The 12,453-nt window shown below is 51.1% G+C and overlaps 1 long non-coding RNA gene across 1 annotated transcript in view; it reads left to right on the plus strand.

Annotated features, from left to right (window-relative positions):
• The window catches only part of LOC147014402 (uncharacterized), a 67,441-nt gene that overhangs the window by 12,721 nt on the left and 42,267 nt on the right, over window positions 1-12,453 (plus strand). Inside the window, exon 3 of the long non-coding RNA XR_015050753.1 lies at window positions 10,618-10,685. This is a non-coding gene — a long non-coding RNA (uncharacterized LOC147014402). The remainder of the gene's footprint in view (window positions 1-10,617; window positions 10,686-12,453) is intronic.

A 12,453-nucleotide genomic window follows, 5' to 3' on the forward strand; every position in this document is an offset into this window, starting at 1 on the left:
TTATTGAACACACTCCTGCTGTCATACTGTTGGAACCGTTACAATAAAGCTCTAAGTTCTGCCTCTTCCTCTTCTGTATAGAAATATGGGCTTTCAAAAGAGGTACTTTATGATTAAACGGGCACGATATTTTGTTCAAAGTAAATTGATTATTTGCTTTCCAACCTGGTAAATAAGGCTTGGGGAACCTCCGGCACGCGGCATGTTTTGATCCGGCCCGCATGATGATATCTTGTTCAGTTGGATGTTCAGTATTTTACGTCGCTTTTGTGAGAAGGGCTGCCAGGATAATGTTGAAGTTTTCAGACTTGCCTCGGCGCTGTCAAGCCTGGGTTCAAATCTCGACCTCGCTATAAACCGCCATCCCGGTGCTTCGTATGCAGGGCCATTCATCAACGTGTGCTCCATCCCTCGGATAGACGTTAAACCGGATATCCCATTTACTCACATTCGTTGGTGGACGGTAAAGACCCCAAGATGTCCTTCATGAAGAGAAGGTGAACTGTAACCGGCAACCTGACTAAATTACATATTCTTTCACTTGCAGTCGAATATCCTACTTCGGAGTGGCGACCCGTCCAGGTCGTAACCCCCCAGCGGCCCAGCCAATTAAATTGACTCGGCAGTCCTGTGTGCCTGATGGCCCCAAGGAGGAAAGAAGAATATTAAAGATCATGAAAAATGTATTTCCCAAGAAATGTTTGAACTCGTTTCATCTTAATAGGTTGTGTACAACCATATTCACTACTGCAGGAGATATCATCAGTTTTATCAGGAAGTAAACTGGAAGACACTAACGACACGACAGACAAGCTCTTTATCTCATGGTGCCAGTGTACAACCTCGTTGTACGAGATAAAAGCAAGTACAAATCCGAATTATTTTGTATTACCGTTGTCTTGCAATAAAAGTCCGATCAGTTTGAGATAAAAAGAGGTGAAATAAGTGAACACCTTTACCTGTATTTTGATTTGTCATTGGCAGTGGATCCATGGTGAGTTGAGTGGCGAGTGTTGAAGAAGCGAAAAGTTGACTCAGAGAGCATTGGTTTTCAATCACAAGTGAGAATGTCAAGATGATTAGTTACATTACCTATCTGTATGTGTGTTTAGATGCCGTTTACATTAACAACAAATCTTCAATATATATATATATATATATATATATATATATATATATATATATATATATATATATATATATATATTGTTGCGGTCTTCGCGCCCGCCGGCGTGCGAACGGCCACGTAACTCGAATCGCGGCACGTCGCCCACCGGACGGACAATCCAGTCGTGACCCTCTCGGACTAACGCCGGGAACCAGTCACGGGTGGACCTTTCGGTCTCACCGCGATCGAGCCAATCAGCCCCCGCGTGGGATAGGGTTGCTCGCCAAATTCGACCTACCTAAGTACCCACGCGGAGGGTAGACCGGGCGATCGCACCTCGCCGCAGGTCGACTTCGGACACGGGCCACTTAAGCGACCCGTTCCGTACTATCAGAATAACCGAGCGGTGTTATCGTCGACCTCGACGGTTCGATTAATTATCGGGCGTACTCAGCCCACTACCAACCCTTTACGTGAAGCAAGATGAGGGTTCAATGGGGGAAAAGACGAAGCGAAGCGGGAGAACAGTTCAACAATAAAGCACATTTATTCTCGGCACACGGGAAGCACACAAATACAATTCCACCAAATGCACACAAAAAAGAAAACACACTTCCATTTACACAAAAAGCAAACATAAAAGTGAAAACACAGTGCAGAGCTAATACCGACTACCGAGCACACGGCAACACTTATACAATTCTACTTCACAGACGGCGCCGACAACACATACCCAAAACCAAGGAAAAGAAATACCCTCAAGAATGAGGTAGGCCTGGGGCCGAGACCTGGTCGGGCCTACCCGTCTGGTGATGAGACGCGGAGCGGCGATGGCCCCGCAACCCGCGGGCCTCGTGGACAGTGCCTGGCAGGGGGTGGGAACGGGGCCCCCTTGGTCGCACTATCTCAGCGCGGGGGGAAACAGGAGGGGGTTGCTGATGCTCGGGGTATAGAGGATCTTTATTATATGCGACGAGCGTCTCCACCTCGGCCAGGTCGCGCTGCCGGCCTCCCAGGGGTGCAGCTCCCTGCACGACGCGAGCACCCCCTCGTCCGCCCTCGCCGCCTCTCCACAGCTCGTCCCCTCCGTTCCGACTTCAACGCACACGACGAGCAGCTCCACCGCCCGCGAAGTCTTGACTCTCTGTTCCGACTCCTTCGCCTCGTTCCGACCTTTACTACTTCTTTAACTGACGAACACCGTCCTTTTATCCCCCCCGTAACTTCGCCTTTGACCCCCTCCCTTTGACCTTTCACCTCGCTCCCCATTGGCCCGACAAAAAGTGGGCGTGAAGGCTTTTTGATCCACAAATTTGCATATATCGATCGCCCTGGGGGCGGGGCCAATTCGCCCCTCGCTCACCGATTGGACGGCAAAAAGTGGGCGTGTGTCGTTTTCGATCCGTTTTTGAAGCAGAAAATCCGTGATTTTGTACACGCTGTTCAACGTGCGCCCTACACGAGTCCAGCATCGGTGCCCATGAGTGGCGCGAGATGACGGTGATGCGATGGTGGCGAGTTGTGACGGTAAAGGTCGTGGCGGTTGTGGTGAAGCGGCGTTGTGGTTGGTGGTTGTTGTTGTGATCATGGCGGTTGGTCCAAAATAAAGATAGTAAAAGAAAAACGGCTATCCTGAAGAGTCGCAGCACGTATAAATGACATGTATTCCCACTAGACAACGGGTTTGGGCCTAACTACACATGCACTTACCGAGATACCTCACCTAAGGGACCTGAATGGTGGTTTGCGAATCTGGTAACCACAACACTACCCCCTTCCCTTTTTACAGACTCGTCCCGAGTCGTCAAATTTTCGTGTGCCATCATGTGTAGTTTTCCCCTAGTACACTTTACCTACGGATCCCTGAGTGCGACATTCATGGTATTCGTGTCCCCAAAATAAATAACCTGAGGGCTGCGTAACTATCTAAACAAACTCACTCACACGGACGACTTAAATAAAATTGCCGGCGCTAAGACAAACATGCCGGGGGCGCACTCATATTTACAGTACATCTTAACCTTAACTTACAAATTTTACACTAAACCATGGCCCAGGATCACTGAACTCTGCAAAAGAAAAGCAGTTAGCAGGGAGCCAGGCTGCCCACATGCAGTCTCTGGCTCAAAACAATGCAGGTGACAGGGAACGTGGCTGGCTGCTCACACGCAGTCCAAGGCCTTCCCTTTTGAACTGAACACAGTGAACCACAACGGTGCATGGGCTGCACAAACGCAGTCTCCGTGCCAGCTCAAGTGGCACACGCAATGAGCACAACGAATGGATGCATGAACACAAACACGGTGCACGGGCCGCCACCGCAGGCCCGCGTTGCAGCCGCCAACAGGGCAGTTCTCGCAGCTTGCAAACTGTTGCTTTCTGATCCTGGCGCACATGGAAATGAACAGGGGGGGGCAAAGCAAAAATTGAACGGGGCTGGTGAACATGGGCAGTGGGCATGGCATGGCAAAGGTGAGCAGGCAAACACAGCCCGCAGAAGAAGGCCGCTGCAGGCAAACACAGCCGGCAGACAAACTGGCCGGCACAGGCCTCGAAGAAAAACAGCCAGCAGCTGAACTGGCCGGCACAGGCCTTGCAGCACACAGCTGCCGATGATCCAGCCGGCACAGGCCTCGCAGCAAAACAACAGCTGCCGATGAAGTTGGCCGGCACAGGCCTTGAAGAAAAACAGCCAGCCGGCAGATGAAGTGGGCCGGCACAGGCCTTGCAGCAACACAGCCAGCAGATGAAGCTGGCCAGCTTTTGCCGTTCAGTGGAGGTTGGTGGAGGGAGTGCGGTGGTGCTGGCCACTTGGAAGGCGGGCTCGGACCTACCTTCCTGTCTCCCTCCCACCTATCGCCTTTGCCTGTCACTGTACATACCCACTCCCTTAATTTGTGAAAAACCAATTTAGCCCCCACTTATTTTTTTTGTTGTTTTTATTTTTACTTCCCTACTATAAATCGTCCCCTAACCCCCTTTATCGTCCTTGTTCGGCTAACCTATACTGTCACCTAGCCTACTCCCAACCCCTACGTTCCCTTCCCGGAGGGGAATAAGGGAGAGCTAACGTCCTGTGTCGAGGCCCAACTCAAGCCTCAGAATGGCCTCCCCAGAGTTCGGCGATCTATAACCAAAGTGGGTCCAGCGGCCCACAACGACAGCGAGGGGATGGATGGTGCGGAGGGGTACACTTCCTAATCTACCCTATCCATTTAACTGCTAAACTACCCCGGGGCTTTCAACAAGCGCCTCTCGCTTAAACTATTGGTTCTAACAACCCAGATTCCCGTCGCCTGTGTTGGTGTCCTCACAATTTCGGGCCTCGCCCCCCAATTTTCTCTCCGTGCCCTCACACGGTCTCCTGGCTGGGACACGTGGCTCCCTCCGGCAGGCACGACCCTCTGCCGAATCTCCCGCTATGGCACCCCCGGGCACTACACTGCCTCCGAGCCTACCAGCTCCCTAACACCGGGGAGTGCCCCCCATGGCACCTCCCCTGAAACGCACACGTGGCAGGCCGGCCTCCCGGGCCCCTTTCCGAGGGTCACCCGTGCCCACAACACTGCCCACGCGGCTAATGGCGCCCCGGGCCCCCGCACCAAGCAGGCGCACCCGTGCCCACTACTCTATCCCGGCCCCCCATGGGCCCATGGCCTACCGCGGCCGACTAGCCTGGTGCCCGGGGTACCCACTCAGCGATACTCACCTTTCGCAGCCACGCTCCCAAGCCCGTCAACAGGGCTCCTGCACCCCTCCAAATGGGTCTCGAGCCTACATTCCCACCAACAGCAAAACGACCTCCATTTTTCAATTTGACTAACCCAGCTGACTCACTTTACTCTGACCCCGGGGTCCCTTGGGCGGGAGTCACTCCTCCCCCCAATCACTCATCGCACCATGCATTCCCCATTCACACAGACCCGCTGGCCTCACTCACTCAACAAGTACTCACCTCACAACTCACCAACTCTTCAACACACTCACCGCTGAACTCTGCCATTCTTCTAACTACCTCCCCTAACTAACTTGTGCTCCCACGTCGTCCCTTAAACTACAGCACGTTCCTTTTAACACTACGTAGCTAAACTACGTCCCCACTACACATCCAAAGTCTGTCTCTGTCTCCAAATAATTCATTTTATTTCCCAACCTATATCTGGCTACAATCCCTCTAACTAATCCATTCCACGGACTCCATGAGGACTTACCCCTGCCCCATGAAGTCGGTCTAGCTAAGCTAACCCTTCCCCCTAACTAGTTTTCATCCTGTGCCCAGGTAAGGGGGTCTTTCACCCCTTGCCCAGGAATCCTTTGCACCCGAAAGTGAGGCTTGGCTTTCTTTTTTTTTTTTTTTTCCATGCGCAGCACCTGCGCGGCAACTCGCGCTCTTTGCACCTTGCAACTGCCCGTGACGTCATGCAGCTGCACGTGTTCCTCGTCCCTCCTTGGACGGGACCATCCGGCAGAGATACCCCTCCTGCCGGATTCCAACCCCACGTGCAGCCATGACGTCACCGTGCGCATATAAAAAAAAAAACACAAGCCACACGTCTCGAGGGGTTCCCCACGCGAACACATGTGCTTTGCCCGTTGGAGCTTAACACGCACGATCGCGTGGAGAACCCGTCCGGTCCAAATCCGTTTACCTGCCTAAACTTTGTCCGTCCGCGGGATCGGCAAATCCACCGCGTGCGTTTCCGGACCGGGACTTCACTCTCGCAAGCGAGCACGTGGTGGTCTCGTGCGTTGCACAGCACGAACCGCGTGCTCACTGCTGGGTGAACCCGGCACGGTCCTCGAAACAACTACAGCCGCTACCCGGCTTTCTCTCCTCTGTCGCCGTCTCCGTCTCCATTCCACCCACGCACACCTGCGTGTCACGACGCACACAGTCCACTCTATCACATTCACACGGGGAGACGCGGCTGCGTGCTCCCGCATGCCGACCGACATCTCCCTCTCATACCGCTCTCTCACACACACGGTCTCCCTTGCACACAACGACCTTGCACACGGCCGTTCACCCACGCGTGCCTCACAACTCACACAAACCATACTACTCACACACGCGGGGGCACTCAACCGCTGTGCCTCATCCACACTCCGTGCCTCATTCACACACGCGGGGGCACTCACCTGCGGTTCCTCACTCGCACTCCGTGCCTCATCCACACACGGCGTGCTGGGAAGCACGTACTCCGGCACCATCGCCACCACACCACTCACACACGGGGTCGCTTCCACACACGGTGCCGCACTCACACCTTGCACCACACACACAGGGACAACCACACTGGGGATTTGTGTCCCCACAAGGGTCTCCGGGGCCTCTACACCCCCCAAGCTCTCCGTGCACCCGTCCACAGCACTCGTCCCCTCAACCTCGCAAAGCACGACCGAACTCACCTGGTCGTGACTCGCCTCAAGGGGGCATACTCCCTCCCCTCGTTCCTGGAGGAGGCCATCCCGCTGCTCGCACCGGGTCCCTACACGCTCCGCGAGCTCACCCCCATTGTCCTCCACTACCTCCGTGTGTGTGTGCGCGTCACTTACCCCGTCTTCATCGTGTTTATTGGTCTCTGCTTCTTTCTGGCGTCTTTCCCTTATCTTTATGTAGGTCAACCTTGCTTTCTCTTTAAGTCGCTCCCGTCCTTCCCTGTTTTTCACTCCTTGCTCTTTCACGATCTCCGCGTACCTCATCCTTGCTCTCCGTATTAATTGTTCTTTTCTCTCCCTCGCAATTACTTTCACCTCGTCTCTTGTCTCCCGAATTACTTTTTCCTTACCCGCCTCCACCGCGGGCCTGTCAGCCGTTGCACCCCCTTCCAGCTCGTTTGTTCCGACACGTGGAGTCGCCATTTTAAGTTCCCTGCTCACGGCCTTCATGCCCGCCTGCAGGCATCGGCCCATGTTCTGCGTCTCACCCCGGAACTTTTTCGTTTCTTCCTTCATGTTTGTTACCATTTTAGTTTTCATGCGTTTTATTTCGTTTGTGAATGTATCCATCTTTTCGTTCATGCCTTTCATTTCGTTTTTCATTTCATTTGTGTTTGCATCCATTTTTTCGTTCATTGCCGCCAGCATGGCGCATAGCTGGGCCATGTTGGATGCACTCAGCTGAGCCGTTTCGGCAAGGGTTGGGGAAGGGTCTTGGTGGAGAGGGGGGGGGAGGTGTCATACACTGCGGCCGCTGCCGCACCCATTTCAGGTTCTGGGTTTAGTTGGGCGAGTCCGTGTTCCTGCACAATCAACATTTCCTGCACGGGGATTCCATCCTGGACCATGGACTCTACATTATTACACATATACATTTCTAATACCCCCGGCTCCCGCTCGCCTTGAGACGCCATCTTGCTTCTCGTGAAGGGTTAATTTGCTCGCTCGTAATTTGGAGGGAATCGGGGGTCGCTTCTCTCACCCCTGGACCGATTCCCGTAAATTTAGCCGGAGACAGGAGAGCCCGTTTTCCTGTTCTCCGATACCAGTGCCGCGAGGAGGGCGATGAATTTGTATCCCACTCCTGACACCAGTGTTGCGGTCTTCGCGCCCGCCGGCGTGCGAACGGCCACGTAACTCGAATCGCGGCACGTCGCCCACCGGACGGACAATCCAGTCGTGACCCTCTCGGACTAACGCCGGGAACCAGTCACGGGTGGACCTTTCGGTCTCACCGCGATCGAGCCAATCAGCCCCGCGTGGGATAGGGTTGCTCGCCAAATTCGACCTACCTAAGTACCCACGCGGAGGGTAGACCGGGCGATCGCACCTCGCCGCAGGTCGACTTCGGACACGGGCCACTTAAGCGACCCGTTCCGTACTATCAGAATAACCGAGCGGTGTTATCGTCGACCTCGACGGTTCGATTAATTATCGGGCGTACTCAGCCCACTACCAACCCTTTACGTGAAGCAAGATGAGGGTTCAATGGGGGAAAAGACGAAGCGAAGCGGGAGAACAGTTCAACAATAAAGCACATTTATTCTCGGCACACGGGAAGCACACAAATACAATTCCACCAAATGCACACAAAAAAGAAAACACACTTCCATTTACACAAAAAGCAAACATAAAAGTGAAAACACAGTGCAGAGCTAATACCGACTACCGAGCACACGGCAACACTTATACAATTCTACTTCACAGACGGCGCCGACAACACATACCCAAAACCAAGGAAAAGAAATACCCTCAAGAATGAGGTAGGCCTGGGGCCGAGACCTGGTCGGGCCTACCCGTCTGGTGATGAGACGCGGAGCGGCGATGGCCCCGCAACCCGCGGGCCTCGTGGACAGTGCCTGGCAGGGGGTGGGAACGGGGCCCCCTTGGTCGCACTATCTCAGCGCGGGGGAAACAGGAGGGGGTTGCTGATGCTCGGGGTATAGAGGATCTTTATTATATGCGACGAGCGTCTCCACCTCGGCCAGGTCGCGCTGCCGGCCTCCCAGGGGTGCAGCTCCCTGCACGACGCGAGCACCCCCTCGTCCGCCCTCGCCGCCTCTCCACAGCTCGTCCCCTCCGTTCCGACTTCAACGCACACGACGAGCAGCTCCACCGCCCGCGAAGTCTTGACTCTCTGTTCCGACTCCTTCGCCTCGTTCCGACCTTTACTACTTCTTTAACTGACGAACACCGTCCTTTTATCCCCCCCGTAACTTCGCCTTTGACCTGCTCCCTTTGACCTTTCACCTCGCTCCCCATTGGCCCGACAAAAAGTGGGCGTGAAGGCTTTTTGATCCACAAATTTGCATATATCGATCGCCCTGGGGGCGGGGCCAATTCGCCCCTCGCTCACCGATTGGACGGCAAAAAGTGGGCGTGTGTCGTTTTCGATCCGTTTTTGAAGCAGAAAATCCGTGATTTTGTACACGCTGTTCAACGTGCGCCCTACACGAGTCCAGCATCGGTGCCCATGAGTGGCGCGAGATGACGGTGATGCGATGGTGGCGAGTTGTGACGGTAAAGGTCGTGGCGGTTGTGGTGAAGCGGCGTTGTGGTTGGTGGTTGTTGTTGTGGTTGTGATCATGGCGGTTGGTCCAAAATAAAGATAGTAAAAGAAAAACGGCTATCCTGAAGAGTCGCAGCACGTATAAATGACATGTATTCCCACTAGACAACGGGTTTGGGCCTAACTACACATGCACTTACCGAGATACCTCACCTAAGGGACCTGAATGGTGGTTTGCGAATCTGGTAACCACAACAATATATATATATATATATATATATATATATATATATATATATATATATATATATATATATATATATATATCCGGACCGTACCAAGTTTAACAATACAAGTAGCTGTTACAGCCCTCTGATGAGGAAAGGGTCCCCACCTGTGAAGTAAATAGATCATGAGCTTTCCATCGGTACCATTTGTGTTATAATACAACAGCAAGAACCTTTTAGGATGAAGTGTGACGATCTGACATACACACAATTCTGGTGTGGGCTTCGTGGCTGGGGTGGCTGGTTTCGGATCTTAGGGTGCTGAGTTTGAGCCCCGTTGGCTGCTGAATCAACACCAGGTGGGGGTTCACTCAGCTGGTTACCCTTCTGAGGTCGGCGAAATGAGTTCCAGCGTACTGGTAGAAGGGGTACAGCATCAGTGGCACAGACATGCTCCCAAGAAATGATAGCTACCCCAGCAGCGAAACTGACACACATTCACACTCACACTTCTCATTTTACTAATAGAAGATAAAATAATGCTGAACGGATAAGTTGTTACACATGAGACGCGAGGTGGAAATATATTCCAAAGTTGATAACACTTGTATAAATGTCCTTTGTAAATGTGTTATCCACTGGCAAGTCGTGCCGAAAGCTCACGGCTCGGTTTTAATTTACCAACGGTGCTGTGAGCTGTGCCGAAATTGCTCGAGGGATTAAAAATGTATACGACACTGATTCAGCACAACTCTCTAAGTGAAGATCCCTCTGTAAACTGTCTTTTACCAACACCTACATATGAGGCTTTCCTACTGAGGTTCATCTTCATATGCAATAATAGAATGCCATAGGGTGTGTGTGTGTGTGTGTGTGTGTGTGTGTGTGTGTGTGTGTGTGTGTGTGTGTGTGTATGTGTGTGTGTGTGTGTGTGTGTGTGTGTGTGTGAGACGTGATGTGTTAGTGTGTGTGGTGATGTGGTGTGTGAGTCGTTCCTCCAGTTTGCTCTGATTGATCTTACCTCCAGTTAAGGAGAAAAAGGATGATGAAGAAAAATTTTAAACCACTTCACAGGAATCAAAAGGTATTCAGAGGTTCTCAGAAGAAAGAGAACAAAAGAATGAAATTCCGAATAAGTATCGTGAGATACAAGTGAAGAATGCGATAAAGAACATGAACAGTTAGTTAGTTGAACATTCCGTACATTTTGTAGCCATGTGCCAAATTAAAGTTGTTTGGCTGTGTGACAAGAATCTCAATGTGAAATATCAGCCTTTCAGTGATGAACGTTTTATTGATTTTGTTGTTTTTTTTTTCTTTTCTTTTTGATGAAGACACCTCCACATCACTATCCCCAAGACTCCAAGAGAAAACCTGCGGTCTATACATGCTTCGACTTAAGGTATTATGATCGTTATTAAAAATTATTACCCCAGGTGCAGAGCGCAAAGGGGGTTAAGCGATTGGTTCACTCTGTCTGTCTGTCTGTCTGTTAACAGCATAGTTGCCAATATTGAGAGAAGTAAAAGATGGCAGATGGAAAGGATCCGTTGTGCGAAGGAGCGAGGTGATTAAGAGTGGACGGGTGGTGGGGGTTTCCCCCCTCCAAATCAATAGCAGGGAAATTTGGTAATTTTAACCTTAAATTTGTACATTCCAAGACACTGTCACGGCGTCGTTGTACACCACTCTTTCCCAATTCCATATCCAGGTGATGCATGACATCATCGCTGGGTGCCGAAGGAAGGGAGTACTCAGTTTTTACTCTATTTGTTTGTTACTTGCAAAATCGAAGATTTTCCAAGTATATTGGTTACTCGATTTTGTTATTCTGTCCGTCTGTCTGTTTGTCTTTCGTCTACATGTCACAATTTTAAACCGATCTTCACGAAACTTCACCACATGGTAGAATTTGCCATAAGGAAGAAGCCTATTGTTTTTGAATTCAAAAGGTCAACGTAGGCCAAAGGTCAACAACTTGTGAGATTTCAAAAATCCTCAATTTTCATCCGATTGACTTGAAATTTGAAGAGGATTTACATTTCAGGTCACTAAATTCAACAACCAATTATTTTGGAGGTTCACATAGGCCAAAAGGACAACATCGCATTTCAGCTGTAATGCTTATAAACATCCAGAGAATTGTATTTGCACATTATTTGATACTGCCGGAAGGTGGTTATCCCCATACGTGTCTGGATGCTGTTTGTCTCCGGTCGTGTCTAGGTGCTGTTTGGCTCTGGATGTGTCCAGGCGGTGTTTGTCTCTTGTCATGCTCGGGCGGTGTTTGGCTCCATACATGTCCGGGTAGTGTTTGTCTCCGGATATGTCTGGGCGATGTTTATCTCTGGATGGTGTTTGACTCTGGGTGGTGTTTGTCTCCGGACATTTCAGGGTGGTGGTTGTCTCTGGACTTGTCCGGAAGGAGTTTGTCTCCGGATGGTGTTTATCTCCGGACGTGGTTGGGTGGTGTTTTTCTCTGGATGTGACTGTGTGGTGTTTGTCTCCGCACAGTGTTTTATAGTATGACCGGCAGGAAATTTATTTCATACATTATTTTGTTTCCATCTTCACTGTTATTCTATGCAGAAGCATTTTGATGAGATGATATGAATCGTAATTAACACTCCACCACACATCTGCCCTCCCTTCCCTTCCCCTCCTCCTCACACTGCCTTTCCTTCCCCCACCCTCCTCGCTCTCCCTCCCTCCTCTCTTTCCCCTTCCCCTCCTCACTCTCTCTCCCCTCTCCCTCCTCACTCTCTCCCCCCTCTCTTAATATTCCCGTCAGTATTGAAAATGCTAGTATTGAATAATTCTATGAACATACAAATATTTTCCCTGAGAATCAAACAATCATATAGTGCTGGACTTCAAAAAATATTTTGTATGGGTTTTTACAAGGAGTGTTCCATCCATGTGCTGAAAGTATGATCCGTCACTGGCCTTCTTCGGGCATCGATTGAAATCTATCCTCCTGCATATTCGTTGATGAGGACCACACAATTACCCAACACTTGATAAATCCAGAGCGAACCAGCAGGGGCATGTTCCGTTAGCAAGCGGCTTGCTTACTGCTTGTCAAGCGGCTTGTTCGATTCAAAGTGCTCAAGCAAACACTCCAACGGAATGGAGTGCTCGGCACCGCTTAACAACATGGCGGTCTCCAT

The sequence above is a fragment of the Eptatretus burgeri genome, chromosome 13 (assembly GCF_056783735.1).
Source record: "Eptatretus burgeri isolate ZD-2024b chromosome 13, Ebu_testis_v1, whole genome shotgun sequence".
In the NCBI taxonomy this organism is placed as follows: Eukaryota; Metazoa; Chordata; class Myxini; order Myxiniformes; family Myxinidae; genus Eptatretus; species Eptatretus burgeri.